Genomic DNA, 12081 nt, shown 5'->3' on the forward strand with positions numbered 1-12081 from the left:
TTCAGATCCATGTCCTAGTATCTGTTCCAGGTGGTTCAGTGTCCTGGCATATGTACTGGTCACTGCTGTCCTAGCATTGCTGCTGGTTCGGTCAGTCCTATGTCCTAGTATTTGTACTGCGGGGTCCCTCGCTCTAGTACCCGGTCCTGTCCGATCTAGGAAGGCGCTGTGGAGTCGCATTGCCCCTCTGCATCCCTGTCCGTGTGGGTGCCGCCCTGAGCTAGGCTCAGCACTGGCCTGGGTTTACCCTGTTCTACCTCCAGTGCTGCTCTTCCAGGCTCTTTTTTTTAAAACAAAAATGATGCTAAGTTCAGATACATCCCACAGCCCTGGTCAGCCAAGGAATCTATGGACTGCAAAGGCTCATGTCTTCTACTGTGTTAGTCTCTTCGGCGTCAAGGCTCCGTGCCCTCCTAGACTTGTCCCTCCCTCGCCCTGTCCGCTGTCCCCTCCTAGACTTGACCTTCTCTAGGCGTGTCTTCTCCTAGACTTGTCCCTCCCTCACACTGTCTCTTCCTAGATATGTCCCTCCCTCACCCCTCCTAGACTGTCCTTGCCCTGTCTGCTCCTAGACTTATTGTTCCCTCACTCTGTCTCCTCCTAGACAGTCCCTCCTCGCCCTGTCTCCTCCTAAACCTGTTCTCCCCTCACCCTGTGTCCCATATGTGTCCTTCTTTCACCCGGTCCCCTCCTAGACAAGTCCCTCTCTCGCCCTGTCACCTCCTAGACTTGTCCCTCCCTCGCCCTGTCACCTCCTAGACTTGTCCCTCCCTCGCCCTGTCTCCTCCTAGACATGTCCCTCCCTCGCCCTGTCACCTCCTAGACTTCTCCCTCCCTTGCCCTGTCCCCTCCTAGACTTGTCCTTCCCTCGCCCTGTCCCCTCCTAGACGTGTCCCTCTCTCGCCCTGTCACCTCCTAGACTTGTCCCTCCCTCGCCCTGTCACCTCCTAGACTTGTCCCTCCCTCGCCCTGTCACCTCCTAGACTTGTCCCTCCTCGCCCTGTCTCCTCCTAGACTTCTCCCTCCCTCGCCCTGTCTCCTCCTAGACATGTCCCTCCCTCGCCCTGTCCCCTCCTAGACTTGTCCCTCCCTCGCCCTGTCACCTCCTAGACTTGTCCCTCTCTCGCCCTGTCCCCTCCTAGACTTGTCCCTCCCTCGCCCTGTCACCTCCTAGACTTGTCCCTCTCTCGCCCTGTCCCCTCCTAGACTTGTCCCTCTCTCGCCCTGTCACCTCCTAGACTTGTCCCTCTCTCGCCCTGTCCCCTCCTAGACTTGTCCCTCCCTCGCCCTGTCCCCTCCTAGACTTGTCCCTCCCTCGCCCTGTCCCCTCCTAGACTTGTCCCTCTCTCGCCCTGTCCCCTCCTAGACTTGTCCCTCTCTCGCCCTGTCACCTCCTAGACTTGTCCCTCTCTCGCCCTGTCCCCTCCTAGACTTGTCCCTCCCTCGCCCTGTCACCTCCTAGACTTGTCCCTCTCTCGCCCTGTCCCCTCCTAGACTTGTCCCTCTCTCGCCCTGTCACCTCCTAGACTTGTCCCTCTCTCGCCCTGTCCCCTCCTAGACTTGTCCCTCCCTCGCCCTGTCCCCTCCTAGACGTGTCCCTCTCTCGCCCTGTCACCTCCTAGACTTGTCCCTCTCTCGCCCTGTCCCCTCCTAGACTTGTCCCTCTCTCGCCCTGTCCCCTCCTAGACTTGTCCCTCCCTCGCCCTGTCCCCTCCTAGACTTGTCCCTCCCTCGCCCTGTCCCCTCCTAGACTTGTCCCTCTCTCTCCCTGTCACCTCCTAGACTTGTCTTTCCCTCACCCTGTTTCCTTTCAGACTGTCCCTCCTGGTCCCTGTCAGGGCTTCATGCCCCTGTTTAGACTAATGTAGAGCCCATCCAAGGGAATACTGCCCAGGACAGCTGGCTGAGCAATCCTGGTTTGATATTTGGTTAAACAGGGTACAGCAAATTATCAGTGCTATGTTATACTTTGTCTTCTTCTTGTGTTCTTTAGCTTTAAATGAACTGTGTTTGGGGTATCTGTTCAAATTGTCCATATGTCCCAAGCTCTGACACCAGACCTCCTGCCCCAACCGTGGTACAGCTACAGAAAACCACCAAATAGATGCATAAAAGTGACAACAATCACAGAAGGTTACCAGGGCAACTGACACATACCAGCGGGCCAGCTCAACCCTGGTTAAGAAAAAAACATTTTAGTAAAGTGAGGGTGCTCTCACCCAGGACCTGGCCCTTCCTGGCTCTGTCGATGCGCACGCGTCTCTGCCAACCTCTCTCATTCTAGCCAATACCCCTATCTCTCGCTCTCCCTTTAGACCAGTTGTCCCCCAACTCTCTCCCTTCCTCGCCATGAAATGAACACTGCTTGACCCCGCGCTCTCCCTCAGTCCCCAGAGACCCAATTTGCTTGACCGTGGGACTCTAACTCAGCTTCCAGGTTGGAAACCAGCGCTGCTCGACCCCAGGTCCCCACCCCAAGTTGTCAGATGGTTGTTCTGTCTGCTCGACCCCAGGGCTCTACCCCCAGTTCTCAGATGCTGCTCAGTCTGTTCGACCCCAAGGCTCCACCCCAGTTCGCAGACGGTCGTTCTGTCAGCTGGACCCCGGGGCTCTAGTCCCAGTTTTGTGACCGGCATGTACGCTGTTGGACCATGGGGGCTCTGCCTCCAGTTCTTAGACGGTTGCTCTGTCTGCTCGACCCCAGGACTCTAGTCCTAGATTTAAGACCGACATATATGCGGTTGGACCATGGGGGCTCTACCCCAGTCCGGAGGCGCCTACATTGGGTGGACCCCAGAAATCTATCCCTTGTGTGGCTCAATGGTTAGAGCGGCAGACCCTGAGGCAAAGGTCTAGCCCGGGACCAGGGTTCAATCTCCCGCCTCGGCGGGTCTTGGGCTCAAAAATTCCACGGACCTGATAATTCTCGCCTCGGTGCCTATTCCAATCATGGAGTCCCACTCTGCAACTCTGGGCAATAGCTTGCTTAATCTCCACAACGGCCCCCACAACGCTAAGGATGCCTGGCCTCCACCTTGGGGGTGCCCAGGAGTGGACGCCTCACAGGGAAAGCCAGGATGGGTTCCACAGCGGTATTCATACAAGCGCCTTGAGACCCTTGCGGGTGAGTAGTGCGCTAAAGAAGTATTAGTTTACAATTTTGTCCCTGGACAGACATCTGTGATGGACCCCGGGCTTTACCCCCAGTTACGCTGCGGGACCCCAGTTTCTTGCTCCACCCCATGTACTGACACTTACTGTGGTAGGGCCCGGAGCTCTACCCCCGGTCCCTGGCGGAGCGAGCTCAGGACTTGGGCGATCAGCTCGTGGTGTTCGCTGCTCGTGTAATCTCGAACCCTCTGGAGGAGAAGGGTGGTCGGGAGTTGGAGGTCCTCAGCATACTCCGGCCTAGGGGGGCTGTCTCTATCCTAGAAATAAAGAAAACACGTTAAAGCGCTGACTGCTGACAGACCCAGCACAGTCACCCTAGAATGGGTTGGTCTCTCCCAGGGCCCAGTGCAGAGAATCAAGACAGGACTGCGCAGGAGAAAACAAATTCTCTCCCATCACACAACCCTCAGGAGTGCGTGGTGGCACCAAACACCTCCATCCCTGCCTTTGGACTGAGCAGATGGGAACTGTCCAGGACACTGGGGTAACTTGCATGCACTAGTTATGTTATGTTACTGCGATTTGTATAGCGCAACAGCTGCCCCGGCAAAGGCGCGTCCCGGTGCTGACAGCAAAGCATCTGACACAAGAGTGGAGTAAGGCACAGTGTTGCTTGTGACTTCTCAAGGGAAGTAGTGTCATCCCTACCAGACCTGCCTGCATGGCTGAAGGGGGCCTTACCATGGTTTCTGCGCCTGTCGTCCTCCCAGGGCGCAGCCTCCAGGAGTCTCTCTCCAGGATGACCTTCGGGAATCCAGACGGGGATCTGCCATGTGCGTCTGGAGACCTCCTGCTGGCCAAGGTCCCATCTCCCAGGACTTCCAGCAGGCTCACTGTCCTTTGTGGCGATGCTTGACTCGGCCTGAGTGGTGACGCGTGCTCCTCGGACATGGTGCTGGTGGCTGGAGGCGGGAGAGCTGAAGCGAGCCCGCAAACCATTCTCTGCTCCTGATTGGTTCTTGAGCTCTCTCCTGGGCCAGCTCGGGTCACTCTGGTGGTCTGAACACGGGCTCTTTCTCCCGGATCCTCCTCTGTGGCTTTCTGATCGCCCCTTGGTGTGCCGGATCCTCCGGAGATACTGCCTGTGTCTGAAGATCCCTCCCAAGACCCCCACGGCTCGCCCACGTCCGCCAAGGCTGCTCGAAGGTCCACGCAGATCCTCTGGACCCTCGGTTGGGGATGGAACCCGGCCCCGTGGGGGTCCCAGGACGGCACAGCATTGTCGCACGGGTCCTCCATGTTGGAAAGTTCTGGAGGACTTGGGCTACTCTCAGACCGCACCGCTCCCCCTGCTCGGCCATCAGGACCCTGCGCAGTGGCCTTGGAGGGGCAGGGGTCCTTCCATCGCTTCCTTCTCAGTGGCGGACTGAGGTCCAGTGGATGGAGGTCTGGGGGCTTCCGTGCTCTGCCCGCATGAAGACTGCTCCCTCCTGAAAGTCTTGGGACTCCTAGAAGAAACCAAAGTGCATAATCAGGAAAAAACTGGATAGCCAAAAGATTTCATCTCTAGCTAGAGGGGTGCGACCAAAGCATGGCTTGGAAATCGAGTTTCAGCTGACTGGAGCACAAGTGTGAGAGTGGGTGAGTGAGTGGCCACTTTAAATACTCCATCATCATGATGATGCAGACTTCCTATCAGTGCTGGATTCACGCATGACTTAACGTGCATGCATTCATCATGGACAGGATACTACTGTCCTAGTACGGAAATTCCTTCATATGTGGAATTATGAAATATCATACTTCATGTTAGGTGTCATTTAAAGGTGTCTCCTCCTCTTTGAAAGCACGTGCAGGTTCTGCCACCCTGAGGGCCACTCGGAGCGATCAACCCTCAGTGCCCACCCGCCTGCCCCTGAACCAGTCTAAAGCGCCAAGGGAGTGGCGATTCAGTTTTAGTCCTTAGCTAAGGCAGCATTATCACTCACCAGTCTTGACTGTCCTCTCTTCCTAATGTCTGACTGTAGGGATGTGACATTCATTTAGGGATCTCTTTGTCCTGATGGAGGCCACTGACCCTCTTTGAGCATGGAGTATCGGCCGAAACATGTTGACACAAGTAGCACAGTGGATGGTGGAGTGATAAAACCCTCTTAATCACACTTTCTAGTTTCTAACCCTGAGGAGGGAGCCCTGGATCAGGGGAGGCTGAGGCATGCCACCCCGGGAGATTCAACTTCTCCGGATCCCTACTCATGATCTCCCGCGCTCCCCCTCAAACGCTGCTAGATGTTTTGCGTGTGGGGAACGCACCCTATGTTGAAGCGTGCCACAAGTATTGGCAGGGGCTAATTTTTCCAATTTGGGGGGCCTTGGGTACTTGAACAAAACCCATCCCATTCCACACCAACACAACTGTCTGGTCTTGATGCTCAGTCATACATTTGTGGTCCCTGGAGGAAGGCTCCGTGCGCTTCGCCCCCTCCCCCTTCTTTGGTAACTTAGCTCCTGTTGATAGCGGTTGCCGAAGCAGAACGACGCGTCAGAGGCTTTGTGTTCTGTTTGGGAAAGAGATTGTGTTTGATGTGTATTCTGAATTCGACATTAGCTGCTGCCCAGGACTGGCTTCAGAAAAGCCATGCAGATAGACATATACAGACATTTAATGTACGTGTACAGGCCTGAAATGCAGGTATATAGGCATGTAATCCAAGTGAACACTTACAAGCATGTAATACACGTGTACATGTACAGTCATTTAATACACATCTCCAGGCACATGCTACATGTACCGATGTACAGTCATGTAATGCACCTACAGGCACGCAATCTACATGTACACACGTGATACATATGTGCAAGTGTGTTATACACGTGTACAAACATGTAATACACATGCACATAATACATGTGTATACGTACAGTCATGTAATACACATGTACAAGTATGGGCATGTAATATGCGTGTACCTGTCCTGGCAAGTAATACTCGCCTCTAGTCCAGCTCAGAGTTTGCAAGCAGTTCCCTTTCATGTCAACGGGTCAAGGAAAATGAAGCATATTTTATTTCCAAAGGCCAAGTGAGTGGATGAGATCCCTGTGCCTGTCCTGCCTCTGCTGTCAGAGGGGTGGGGCACCCAAGGGCCCTCCCTCTGGCACAACCCCTGCCCTACAGACCCCTGGTGCTGTGCAAGAGCTGCAGACAACCCCCCCCCCCCTCACCTGCAGGCTGTGCAGGGCACCTGGTGGCAGGCACGAACAGATCTGACCACTGAACAGGGGGCACTTGACGCCCGTCCGGGGGGTGTGTCGTCTCTGCAGCCTGGATAGGAGGCAGTCTCTTCCGGCCTCTCCAGCCTCTCTGCTCCAAGCTCAGCCTCGCCATGGGTGCCGTGTGTGGGGTCTCAGCTGTCCAGCGTGGGGCGTCCAGGCATGGCAGGCCTTGTCTCACCTGTGAAGGAAAAGATGCTTCGGTGAAAGAGTGTCCGTCGCAGAGAGCGCCAGCTACACAGAGTGCCAGATAGAGAGAGTGCCAGCTACAGAAAGTGCCAGATAGAGAGTGCCAGCTACACAGAGTGCCAGATAGAGAGAGTGCCAGCTACACAGAGCGCCAGCTACACAGAGTGCCAGATAGAGAGAGTGCCAGCTACAGAAAGTGCCAGATAGAGAGTGCCAGCTACACAGAGTGCCAGATAGAGAGAGTGCCAGCTACACAGAGCGCCAGCTACACAGAGTGCCAGATAGAGAGAGTGCCAGCTACAGAGAGTGCCAGATAGAGAGTGCCAGCTACACAGAGTGCCAGATAGAGAGAGTGCCAGCTACACAGAGCGCCAGATAGAGAGAGTGCCAGCTACACAGAGCGCCAGCTACACAGAGTGCCAGATAGAGAGAGTGCCAGCTACAGAAAGTGCCAGATAGAGAGTGCCAGCTACACAGAGTGCCAGATAGAGAGAGTGCCAGCTACACAGAGCGCCAGCTACACAGAGTGCCAGATAGAGAGAGTGCCAGCTACACAGAGTGCCAGCTACAGAAAGTGCCAGCTACACAGAGTGCCAGATAGAGAGAGTGCCAGCTACAGAGAGTGCCAGCTACACAGAGCGCCAGCTACACAGAGTGCCAGATAGAGAGAGTGGCAGCTACACAGAGTGCCAGCTACAGAAAGTGCCAGCTACACAGAGTGCCAGATAGAGAGAGTGCCAGCTACAGAGAGTGCCAGCTACAGAGAGTGCCAGATAGAGAGAGTGCCAGATAGAGAGTGCCAGCTGCAGAGAGTGTCAGTTAGAGAGAGTGCCAGCTACACAGAGCGCCAGCTACACAGAGTGCCAGATAGAGAGAGTGCCAGCTACAGAAAGTGCCAGATAGAGAGTGCCAGCTACAGAAAGTGCCAGATAGAGAGTGCCAGCTACACAGAGTGCCAGATAGAGAGAGTGCCAGCTAGAGAGAGTGCCAGCTACACAGAGCGCCAGCTACACAGAGTGCCAGATAGAGAGAGTGGCAGCTACACAGAGTGCCAGCTACAGAAAGTGCCAGCTACACAGAGTGCCAGATAGAGAGAGTGCCAGCTACAGAGAGTGCCAGCTACAGAGAGTGCCAGATAGAGAGAGTGCCAGATAGAGAGTGCCAGCTGCAGAGAGTGTCAGTTAGAGAGAGTGCCAGCTACACAGAGCGCCAGCTACACAGAGTGCCAGATAGAGAGAGTGCCAGCTACAGAAAGTGCCAGATAGAGAGTGCCAGCTACACAGAGTGCCAGCTACAGAGAGTGCCAGCTACACAGAGCGCCAGCTACACAGAGTGCCAGATAGAGAGAGTGCCAGCTACAGAAAGTGCCAGCTACACAGAGTGCCAGATAGAGAGAGTGCCAGCTACAGAGAGTGCCAGCTACAGAGAGCGCCAGATAGAGAGAGTGCCAGCTACACAGAGTGCCAGATAGAGAGAGTGCCAGCTACAGAGAGCGCCAGATAGAGAGAGTGCCAGCTACAGAGAGTGCCAGATAGAGAGAGTGCCAGATAGAGAGTGCCAGCTGCAGAGAGTGTCAGTTAGAGAGTCCATCAACCCCCGGACCCTACTCTCGCCAAACATGGCCCTAACTCCTGGATCATTCTCTACCCCCCCCCCACAGTCTCTCCAAACATGCTAGAAAAAACTTCAAACATAAACTCCTTATCCGTAACCCAGAAACACTCATTGTTGACAACTACATCAGCCTCACCTCCCCCATTATCACCAACTACATCTTTTACTCCAAACGCCCCTCCAAATGGAAGAGCATCTTCCTTCAACACCTCCCAATCTATAAAATAACCAAAATTCCACATGGATCCAAAATATCCACCACCCCCCCCCCCAGCCTTTCATGGTGACGTTAATATCTCCATCTACAAAACAGGTAACATCCTCATACAAGCCACGGCATCCCATCTTTCCATCTCAAAATTAATTTCAGCACTATGTCCCTCCTCCTCGCCCACTCCGCACCTAACACTGCCACCGACAATTAACAGCTACATCACCCCTCACACCTCACCTACCACCCAATCTCACCACCCACTCAACATGCCACCTTCTGCAACTATTCAAGACCTTCCCCTTTCCCCAGGCCATATTCCTCTTTTCTCCTATGCCCCACTATCCCTCCCCAGAACCTGATGCCTCCGAACCTACATAACGTCAAACTTGACCGACCTAATTTGACTACCGAACCCCTCAAAACTCCCACCCCATCGCCATACATCACACGTATCCTACGCCATCCCCCCTCACACACAAATCCACCCTCCTCAAACAACTCTGACCGCGCCTTCTCGACATCTCACCTCTACTTAATTGGACAAAGCAAGGATTGGCTGCTCTAGTTGTCAGAAGGACGCTAGAACAGTATTTAAGACAGCCATGCTGACGCACAGCGGGCACGCGCGGCGGGCTCGCCGGAGTGTCGCCGGAGTCGCGCCAGAGTCCAGCCCGTCTGCGCCCGTCCGCGCACGGACGGGCTCGGGGGCAGGGACCTCTGGACTAATGCGCTCCTACACCTCGGAAGACCTACGTAATCTGGATAAGGGTGAGGCTTGCCTTGATAACAACACCCTGAAGATACTAAGAACCCATGCTATCTACAAACCATTGAACATTATACATCAAGATGCATTCTCCACCCTGAAAATAGCATGTCTAAATACCAGATCACTCCACTGCCACCACGTCGAGGTCTATAACCTGTTGCAAAACAACGACACTGATATACTGACCTTAACAGAGACCTGGATGAGTGAGAGCTCAATGCCAGACATCCTGGCCGCTCTCCCCAGCGGCTATGATGCTTTATGGCAAAACCGCCCAGGAAACACACGGGGAGGAGGGGTAGCTGTGATTTTCAAAAAGATGCTGTCAGTAGAAATCCTACTATCAGAGACAGTCGACCTGGCTGATCTGCTTGGGGTGAAAGTCACAGTAAACAGCTCATGCTGGGTGGTGTTAGCGGTCTATCGCCCTCCCAACGCAACCCCAACCTTCCAGGACTTATTCGCCCCCATCATATCTGACCTTTGTACTCGCTACTCGAAAATCTTAGTCACAGGAGACTTCAACTTGCACTGGGATAAACCTCACTGGGACGCTCCTATGCGCCATTTGGACACTTTGATGTCAGCGCTAAACTTTAAACAGATCGTGAATGTCCCCACGCACACCAAAGGTCATACCCTTGACCTGGTATGGACTACAGACCCCTCACTAACGCTGAAAGAAGTTGCCCCATGTATCTGGTCTGATCACTACCTAATTTCCTGTGAGCTACGTATTAAGGGCCAAATAATCAAACCAACATTGGAGGCTAGGAAAACCCGCAAATGGGCAGAGGTCGATTTGAGGACCCTGACCGAGGTATTCCTGCCCAGAGATTGCCCCCCGAACTTAGATCATAGTCTAGATCAGCAATACGCGGATTTAACGCATTCCCTGACACTAGCTATTGATCAGATAGCGCCAATAAAAATGAAGGCGCTAAAAGGCCCGGGTAAGGATGCCCCTTGGTTCACGCCAGCACTGAGGGACCATAAAAAGAAACTTAGAGCCCTAGAAAGAAGCTGGAGGAAAACTAAACTGGACTCAGCCAGGAACCTCTACCGTGCCTCCTTGAACGCATACAAAAAACATATCATCCTTGCCAAAGCCGAGTACTACGAATCCCGTCTAAGTAAGGCAGTCAACGTGCAGAAAGAGACTTTTAAGATCCTGTTGGAGTTGACCAAAAAACCAGACAGCGTTCAGTCTCCCATAAACTGCAATTGCTTTCAGGATTATTTCTTGGAGAAAGTAAGAACTATCATCCAGGACATAAAAAATGGGCCGCTTAATGGAATGGATACACCTATAATCCCCCAAAATCAAACTGACTGTGCTATCACACTGTTTCCAGAGATTGACATCTTGAGCCTGCAGCAGTTGATGGCCAGAATCAAATCTGGATCTCCAGCGGACCCTTGTCCACCTAAAGTTTTTCAGGCAGCCCGTCCACTATTGGAGGAGCAAGTCATCCATCTCCTAAATAGATCTCTGGAATTAGGACAACTACCAGCAGCACTTAAGGAAGCGCGGGTAAGACCGCTGTTGAAAAAACCTGGCGCAGACCCCGCAATACTAAAAAACTATAGGCCGATCTCTCAGCTACCATTCCTCTCTAAAGTACTGGAGCAACATGTATTAAAATCTTTGTCCATGTACTTGGAGTCCCACTCCCTGCTTCACGAACGACAAGCAGGGTTCCGAGCACACCACAGCACCGAGTTGGTGATGCTCTCGGTGCTGGATGAATTGAGAGGCTTGGCTGACGGTAAAAAACCGAGCGCCCTGATTTTATTAGACCTTTCAGCGGCGTTCGATACCGTCAGTCATGCGCTGCTACTGGAAAGGCTGAGTGACTTTGGCATCAAAGGCCGGGCTTTCGAGTGGTTGCAGTCCTTTCTGTCAGGAAGGACACAAAGAATACAACTCGGAGAAGAAATCTCCGCAGTGGGAAAAATAGAATGTGGGGTACCTCAGGGCTCGGCCCTATCCCCACTGCTGTTTAATCTATATCTGCAGCCTCTGATTGCCTCCCTGGCGAGTATGGGCTGCACCGTATATAACTACGCAGACGACACGCAGCTGCTGCTGAGTGTTGACAATACAAACACCGCCCAACTCCACACTCAGAATATCTTGAGACACACGGTCCAGTGGATGACAGGAAACCTCCTAAAAATCAATCCAGATAAGACTGAGGTCTTGGTTATTTCATCTACCACCTCACCATGGTGTGACCTCTACTGGCCCGCAGAGTTAGGTCCAGCCCCAAAACCCAGTTTGAACGTGAAGAGCCTGGGGATCAAACTGGATTGTGACCTCTCTATGGTCAGCCAAATCTCTTCAGTGGTGGGCAGCTGTACTAATATCATCCGACAGCTACGGAAATTAGTGCCTATCATTTCCCAATCTATGCTACGTTCCATCGTCGCAGCTACTGTGATTTCACGCATAGATTATGGAAATGCCCTCTACCTTGGCCTACCAAAAACCTTGATAAATAGACTACAGGTGGTGATGAATGATGCCGCTCGTCTTATCTTCAGACAGCCAAGACACACTAAAGCTTCCCCCCTGCTACAAAGCCTCCACTGGCTCCCTATTAAGGAGCGAGTGGAATTTAAAAATCTGTGCATCGCCCATAAAGCCATCTATGGCATGGCACCTGCTTACATCAAAGATCGCCTGGCAATGTATAGCCCAAAGAGAGCTCTTAGGTCCTCAGACTCTCAGTTATTAGTCTGCCCTCGGTACAAACTTGCCACCAAGGGCGGTAGAGCCTTTTCGGTGCTGGTTCCGCATTTATGGAACACACTACCTGAGCCACTACGAAAGGAAGGTAACCTCCTACGTTTCAGAAAGGGGCTGAAAACGCTGTTGTTCAGGAGAGCCCTGTGAGCCACGTAGGCTAGT

At 53.3% G+C, this 12081-nt stretch overlaps 1 pseudogene across 1 annotated transcript in view; it reads right to left on the minus strand.

Annotated features, from left to right (window-relative positions):
* The window catches only part of LOC147673036 (uncharacterized), a 55442-nt pseudogene that overhangs the window by 10768 nt on the left and 32593 nt on the right, over window positions 1–12081 (minus strand). Inside the window, exons 2-4 of the transcript XR_015302592.1 lie at window positions 6334–6562; window positions 3853–4619; window positions 3259–3428 (exon numbers count right to left, since the gene is read on the minus strand). The product of XR_015302592.1 is annotated as an uncharacterized LOC147673036 (transcript). The remainder of the gene's footprint in view (window positions 1–3258; window positions 3429–3852; window positions 4620–6333; window positions 6563–12081) is intronic.

The sequence above is a fragment of the Lissotriton vulgaris genome, chromosome 12, assembly GCF_964263255.1.
Source record: "Lissotriton vulgaris chromosome 12, aLisVul1.2, whole genome shotgun sequence".
NCBI classification, from domain to species: domain Eukaryota; kingdom Metazoa; phylum Chordata; class Amphibia; order Caudata; family Salamandridae; genus Lissotriton; species Lissotriton vulgaris.